The sequence below is a fragment of the Durio zibethinus genome, chromosome 9 (genome assembly GCF_047325235.1).
Source record: "Durio zibethinus cultivar Kanyao isolate XHJ-2024 chromosome 9, ASM4732523v1, whole genome shotgun sequence".
NCBI classification, from domain to species: Eukaryota; Viridiplantae; Streptophyta; class Magnoliopsida; order Malvales; family Malvaceae; genus Durio; species Durio zibethinus.
Window position 1 is genome coordinate 25,195,638 of NC_143170.1, and position 6,632 is coordinate 25,202,269.

General features: G+C 33.7%; 1 pseudogene across 7 annotated transcripts; it reads left to right on the forward strand.

The window, feature by feature from the left end:
- Positions 1-811: 811 nt before the first annotated feature.
- LOC111312425 (F-box/kelch-repeat protein At1g74510 pseudogene) lies at positions 812-6,171 on the forward strand (annotated as a pseudogene). 7 transcript variants are annotated; one of them, XR_016345217.1, is made up of 4 exons: positions 812-1,230; positions 1,562-1,657; positions 2,100-3,634; positions 5,845-6,171. The product of XR_016345217.1 is annotated as an F-box/kelch-repeat protein At1g74510 pseudogene, transcript variant X7 (transcript). The 7 variants fall into 7 exon arrangements; XR_016345212.1 differs by lacking the exon at positions 5,845-6,171 and having other exon boundaries at positions 2,037-3,833; XR_016345211.1 differs by lacking the exon at positions 5,845-6,171 and having other exon boundaries at positions 2,097-3,833.
- The last annotated feature ends 461 nt before the right edge of the window (positions 6,172-6,632 follow it).

The window sequence follows — 6,632 nt, forward strand, 5'->3', positions numbered from 1 at the left end:
TAGTTATTATGAACCTAAATTAAAATTATAAACATACACACCAAAATATAAAGTAAAATCAAATTTTAATTTAGGTTCATAATAACTAATTTGCATACCAAAATATTAATATTCATATATATATATATATGTTCATGTATTTAATCTCCAAAACTATATAATCATCGTACAATGAGGTGTAATGAAATCTGCTTTTGTCATGAGACCTTTGAACTATGGCTGGACATCATAATTGATGACCATGTATGTAATGTAAGTATGTTCATTCCTTCATTGATTTAACCATGCTAAAAATTAAAAAAAAAAAAGTCCAATAATTTTTTTACCCAATTCACTTTTAAATAGATATGATAATTTTTAAATATGATATGATAATAAAATAAAAATAAGATAAAAATAATATAATTTAAAATTTTAATAAAAATTATATATGTATTTGATAAAAACTAAAAAAAAATATATTTTATGCTTGATGTATCAACATAAATTATAAAATAATAATTTTTATATTTTATATATATTTGATATCAAATAAATACATGAATGATTAAATCTATTTTTAAAAAATAAAAAAATTTAAAGTCATAATTGATATCAAAATTATATAAATATTTAATATAATATATAGATTTTAAAAATAATCAAAAACATCTTTCAAATATCAAATTAATTAATAAATTTATAATTTAAATATCATACTAAAAATTTTTAAAATTTAAATATAATATTAAATATTTTATTATAAATTAAGATAATTAATGATATTAACAAAAAAAATTAAAATTAAAATGACAAAAAAAAAAAAAAAAGTGAGAAAGATGAAAGAAGCAAAGGAAGCCACGCACGCGGAGAGAGGACTTGTCCAGAGTCTGGGTTTGAGTTGAAACACGTGCAGAAACAGCCGTGACCTTTTTGGCGGTTTCGCTTCCTTGGGGCCGCAATTCCTAAACGGCGACTCCCTCCCTTAGCCGTCGTAGAACCCTTTTCTTCCCTCTCTGTTAAAAAAAATTATTATTGAAAATTTAATCTTTTTTCCCAAACTTGTATAAATCCACTTCTCTTTAAGTCTTAACCCATTTTTTTATGAGCTTTCTCTCAAAGTGAATATAAACTATCCCCTGAGAGAGAGAATCTGCAGCAAATTGAGCTTTTGTTTTTTTTTTTAATTTGATTCTCAGAGATAATTGAAGGGCACCATAGCTAAAAGCTTCAGCCTTTGTTAACCAATTTGTAAGCCGTTTTTTTCCTTCCCTTTTATGATGGTTTCTGGGTTCTTTATAACTTTCTCAATTCCATTGTTAAAGCATACGATTTTTTTCTATTTGTTTTATTTTTTGTTGGTTTTCCTTTTCTGGGTAGTTCTCATTTTTTTGAAATAAAGACGAAAATTTTTTCTCAAATGGCATTGATTTCAGTGGGGGGTAGATCTTTCTTTTGGCTTTTTTGGAGCCAAATTTAGATTTGGTTTTCATTGTTGATTTGCTATAAAGTTTGGCATTTTATTGACTCTTGATAAATTTATTTTCTTTTTCCACTTTTTTATCTTTTTATATCTCTACAGGTGTGAATTTAAAAGATCTAATTTTTGGATAATTGTCAGTGCTCATTAATGGGGTGGATTTCTCTGGCTATTCAGCATTGCAAAGAGTACCAGTTTGTAAGTTTTATTTATTTATTTATTTGTTTTGAATTCTTGGTTTTGGTTACAAGATTGTTCTTGCTATGCATGTTGTTTCTGATGATAAACAAGGCTTATGATCCGTAATTATGGAAAATGGTTGCATTGTTTTGATTTTGCTTAGTTTTAGGTTGATAGAACTGTCCCATGCTTTTTCTTTTAAATCGAGTTCTTTTTGGAATTCCCTGCCATCTATATGAATAGGGTGTTATCCGCTTTCCGGCCATTGGTTTCTGCAGAGATTTTACATTCATTTCTTTTTTGGATTTTATGGAATTCTATATATGTGAATTGGTGATGTTATAATTCTTCCAAATTTTGCATGTTTAGCTAAATAGGTATATCTTTGTTCATGCAGTAACTGAGGCTTGTCATTTTCCTTATTGACTGATCATTTTTGCGTTTCACTATGATGAAGAAGAAAGGAAACGTCTCCGATGCTTGGATTATCTAATCCTGAGATCATGTTGGAGGGCCCATCATATCTTGTCTCAAGGGATTTGCCAAGCCCCTGCGAGCAAGAGAGCAAGTGGATTTATAATACTTTTCATGTAATCAAGCTCTCAAGAAGCAAGCGCCAGATGGAAGATGGAGAAGATCAAATGGCAAGAAAAGTTCTCAAGCCATTTGAACGTGATGGGAATGAGGAAAAAACGGAGGATATGTCCCTTGCCCAAATTAACCACTCAAATAACCACTGCCATGCTGGGGATCATTCAGAATTAGGTTTACTGATCCACCAGCTTGGGCGAGACATCTCAATTAGCTGTCTCCTACGCTGCTCAAGGTCTGATTACAATGCCATTGCATCTTTGAATAAGGGTTTCCGCTCTGTCGTTAGGAGTGGTGAGCTGTACAGGTTAAGACGCGAAATGGGAATTGTTGAACATTGGGTTTACTTCTCTTGCATCCTTCTGGAGTGGGAGGCTTTTGATCCAATTCGTCACCGATGGATGCATTTGCCCAGAATGACCTCCAATGAATGTTTCAAGTGTTCTGATAAGGAGTCATTGGCAGTTGGGACCGAACTTCTTGTTTTTGGAAAGGAAATAATGTCCCATGTTATTTATAGATATAGCATTTTAACGAACTCCTGGTCATCTGGGATGAAGATGAATACACCCAGGTGCTTGTTTGGATCGGCCAGTCTGGGTGAAATTGCAATTCTTGCTGGTGGTTGTGATCCATGTGGAAATATTTTGAGCTCAGCAGAGCTTTATAATTCGGAAACTGGCAAGTGGATGACCATACCAAGCATGAATAAAGCAAGAAAAATGTGTTCTGGTGTATTTATGGATGGGAAGTTTTATGTTATTGGTGGAATTGGGGTTGGGAATTCAAAAACACTGACATGTGGGGAGGTGTATGATTTGAAGACGAAGACGTGGCAGGAGATACCTAACATGTTCCCTGCACGAAATGGGGGGGCTGGAGCAACTGAAGCACCTGCTGCTGCTGAGGCACCTCCTCTAGTGGCAGCTGTAAATAATGAGCTGTATGCAGCTGATTATGCACAAAAAGAATTGAGGAAATATGACAAAAAGAAGAATTTGTGGGCCACGCTAGGGCAATTACCTGAGCGAGCAGTCTCAATGAACGGCTGGGGGTTAGCCTTTCGGGCTTGTGGGGATCGGCTAATTGTTATTGGCGGACCTAGGGCTTTAAGTGAAGGGATGATCGAGCTAAACTCTTGGGTTCCAAATGAGGGCCCACCAGAATGGAACTTGCTTGCGAGAAAGCCCTCTGGCAGTTTTGTGTATAACTGTGCCGTGATGGGATGCTGAAATGTGCATGCAGTTTTGGTCACAGTATCTGCTGTATGAAGTCCTTTTCTGCTGGAACTTACAGCTGTGTCCTTCAAGGAGAAAGGTTTCTGGAGAGTGGATAATCTCTGCCTTCCTTTTGGGGGAAATTTCATGTTTTAATTTAGATCCAGAGATAACATTATAGGAGGAGGTCAGGAGATTTCTCGGCCTTTTTAGTTTTATCATGTTTCATTGTTTTGGGTCTTTTTTTCCTTGTCTTTTTTCTTTTTCCTTGTTGGGTTCGAGAGTCATTATTCTATTTGGTTACCATCAGGTTTGTCAAAAGGCGTCATGTAGAACATGCATAGTTCAATAATTTCAAGTTCCAGTGCATTTTACTTTGTTTTCAATACTCACAAAGTTTCTTTCAGCCAATTGTCAATTCTCTCATGTTTATCAATTACTAGGATAATATTTTTAAGACATTAGCAATGGCCTACCATCTCCATTCCCCCACCCCCAAACCACCATCTACCCCCATTTCGCACCCAGCCAAAAAAATAAGAAGAAAGATTCTTTAAGCTAAAAAGCTTAACTTCTCAGTTTGCAACTAACTGCTGCTTCTTTTTTTGTTATTGTTTTTACATATATGATATATCATCATATTTATTCAGTTGAGGACTTCTTGCAAGATTAGTAGATTTTAAACTCGTTGTATTATTGCATTAATGACAATCTAATCTGGATTGTGTTTTACGTAGCTCTATTGTTCATGGCAAAGTTGTAAGCCATGGGCATTCAAGTTCCTTCCCCTACAGTTTAATGTGCAAGCTTCTAGTAGAAACGTGAAAATACTTAGCAGGAGAAGATAAAGGATTTATTCTCTACTTGGTTCATATAGTATGCTAATATTTTGGTCAGTTTTAAGAGCTTGCAGAGAACAAAATTTGAAATAGAAAAGAAATAAAAGATTGTTAATTTTCCGTATTAATAAAGTGAAAATTTCACAAAAGAACCAAAACAGAGTATACATAATTTATTAGGGGAGATATTTATGTCTTAACAAAAATCTAGAAAGAAGAAATATATTTCTAAGATCAATAAATACATCAGGGTTGGTAAGTTTGAAAACAGGGATAACATTTGGTTGATATGATATGGATAAACTTGTAGGAAGGTTACATATGAATCTTGTCAACTTAACCCAGCCTCCCAATGGTGTTAAATGTCTAGGAGTGTATAGCTTTGCCTTCAGTGAGTCAAGGAACCCACCATAACTTCCTTTAGCTTAAAATACATTAGGAGGGAAAATAACTTCTCAATGAAAATTTTAGGTCAATTTTATAATTCATTCTCATATCGACATTCAGATGGTATTTGTCGAGGAAATTTTCTACTGTGCTATTTTATTTCTGTGTACAGTATGAATACATCATGCTTTCTTGCATGTAATAATTCAATTGGCTTTTCTAGCACCAGAACTTGAAGAAATTTTCATTAGGCTTCAATCTGTACTGTTGCTTTGGCACAGTGTCATTTTTCAATGAGGTTCAATGTCTTGGTTTAGCCTTTTTATATCATATCTCAAAAATAGAGGACACCTGTTCTCGAATTTCCTGCAAATATATGAGCCTCAGGCAATAAGCAAACTATCTTTTGTGATACTGTTGATGGGACATGTTTGGAAAGAGTTTCTTTCCAATCAATATTCTCTAGAATTTAGAAGATTGTGGCAACTATCACTTCCATGTATGTCTGATTCTGTTGACTCTTTGGTTGCAAGCATGTAGATGGATTTGGATGATAACATTTTGTGATGTTGCACTTCGCATCCTAACAAATTTGCACATTTCATTATTGTTTTATTAGGTTGCATTATTCTTTATCCACAATTGATTGCAAAAGTATATTATGCATTGCTTACTTCATGGATTTATGACTTCAGTTATCTTTCAGCATAGAATTTTTCATTTACAGAAGGATGCATCTGACAGCAATTGCCATGAATAACCAATCATTAGCTATATTTAATGTGAAAAACTTTGTAGATGTTTGTAAATTGTAACTCTATTTATTTGTTAAAACCTGCTTTTTACTTCTTGTGACTTTGCTTTGGGTAACTGAAATGAGATGCGAGCATTTTTTTATTTTACTTCCCTGTAACATAATCAAAGCTGAGGATTTGTCAATATGGTGAAGATATCTGTTTCTGTTCTATGGATTGAACAATATGTATCTGATTTTTTGGAAGTGATCATTTGAAGTAGGAACTTTTAAATGACCAAAGTGATAAACGATGCATAATCAATTGCAAAGCAATACCTTATACCTATATACAGAAAACTCTGTTACAGGCTTGCAAGATCGAAGGGCTTGGTGCTGTCTCTTTGACAATTTACCTGTAATTTCTGTGTTTTTCAGGGAGGAAAAAGATGAAAGCTGTGAGAAGATCAACATCATAAGAAGTAGACCACAATAACCATACTATTTTTCCTTTCACTTTCCATCTGTACTGCATGTCACCAAAAATGGCATTAATTTGCTTTTTCCGGATTCATGTCATGATCTGGGACATCAGATGTACCTGAGAACAAATTAGAAAGGTTGGCCTATTTGGTTGGATGGTATTTTAATGCACATGAGAAGAGAAACTGCCGAGAGGAAAGTTTTGTTGTCTTATATTATATATGGTTGAATTTCCTATTATTGATAGCTAATCAATGAAAATTTCTGTCTATTGATTTGAAATCTTTTACCATGCAAGATTTATTGTTTCATTATGTTTGGCACAAATATATTGTAGCATTTGCATATATAGTGTTTGTACAGATATATGGTTCTGTGTTTCTCTCCTATGCTGTTTACTTTTATTATGTTTGGTGAAGGTTTTTGGGCTGTCCTTGATTGGACTTCTGGTTTCGGCATTAGTTATCCAGGTTAAGTTCTAATTATCATAATTAAGGATACACGATCATGATAATTAATTACTAATAAACATGTTCCTCATCTTGTTACTCGACATGCATCAGTTTGATATGAGGTTTCTGTTAGTTGCAAGGTTCGAAATCAGGGGAGTAAGGGAGCTGTAGAGTTTCTTCATGTTCTTTCTTTTCTTCTCCCAACGAGAGAAAAGAAAAAAGGAAGGAAACACTCAATATCGAAAATGGCTTAAGATTTTTTTTTATACTTGGGTTGTTAGGATTTGAACC